Below are 1,113 nucleotides of genomic sequence, written 5' to 3'. Positions count from 1 at the left end.
TATACTCTTAGAGGGTTCTTACGATTGTGTTGCCTTACTTCTGAGACCACCATGGAAGTCCATTATTGCTTACTCATTATCATTCCTTCAGTATATTTATTTAATAATTATGAAATAAAGCTTTAAAAGTCTGGTGCCAGCAGTTCCAGTTCAAGATAGCAACATAGAAGGACTCTGAAACCATCTCCTTTCTCAGATATACCAAATCTATAGGTATATATAGAACAATTTCTTCAGAAAGAAACCTCAAAACTAGATGAGCAACTCCTAAACAGCAGATGAATGAGAAAAAAAATCCATGTCAAAGAGGTAAGAGAAGCCAAGATACAATCTCACTATAAATTCTGCTCCCAGTGTGGCAACTCAGAACCAGGAGGGAATTTACAACTCTGAGCTTCTCCTTGAGGAGTGAAGGGTCTGAACATCACAGCTGGCATCCCAACTTTTAAGTCCTGCACCTGAGAGACAAGTCCCTAAAATGTCTAGATTTGAAAGCCAATAAGGTTTTTGTCCACAAGACTCACAAGGCTAGCAAACAGAAACAGTTCTTTACTTTTTATTTATTATTATTATTTTCTTATTTTTAGGCAAGGCAAAACTTGGTTAACCTCACAGATTGCAAGGATCTTGTTTACTTACCACCCTTTATTTTTTTATTTTTTATGCCTACGGCACCTTGCCTTCCTAGGTGGTCTCCTATCCAAGTACTAACCAGGCCCGACTCTGCTTAGCTTCCAAGATCAGATGAGATTGGGCTTGTTCAGGGTAGTGTGGCCGTAGACTCAGAGACAGTTCTTAAAGATCTTACATGAACTCACCTGGCTACCTCCTAGGGCACAGAACAAACACAACTGAAACTTGCCCAGTCTTTCTGAGAAAAAGGCTGATTTATCTTAAAACTTTGGCGGGAGGGTAAGGTATCTAATTTAACACACATCTAGGGGACCTCTACATGACTCTGCAAAGATGTAGACCAGCAGATCCCACCTTGATGCTCTTCCTCTGCCTCACTCCAGATCACTGATATCTCCCAGAAAGGAGCTTATGTACATTCTGTTGTCCCAGGTTTTGTGGCTGCTGCCCAAGAGACACCCCTTGAACTCCAGGCTCCAG

The 1,113-nt window shown here is 41.1% G+C and overlaps 1 pseudogene; it reads right to left on the bottom strand.

Annotated features, from left to right (window-relative positions):
- Positions 1-663: 663 nt before the first annotated feature.
- Positions 664-782, bottom strand: LOC118602503 (annotated as a pseudogene).
- Positions 783-1,113: the final 331 nt, after the last annotated feature.

The sequence above is a fragment of the Rousettus aegyptiacus genome, unplaced genomic scaffold (genome assembly GCF_014176215.1).
Source record: "Rousettus aegyptiacus isolate mRouAeg1 unplaced genomic scaffold, mRouAeg1.p scaffold_m13_p_4, whole genome shotgun sequence".
NCBI classification, from domain to species: Eukaryota; Metazoa; Chordata; class Mammalia; order Chiroptera; family Pteropodidae; genus Rousettus; species Rousettus aegyptiacus.
This window is presented reverse-complemented; position numbering and strand designations above follow the sequence as displayed.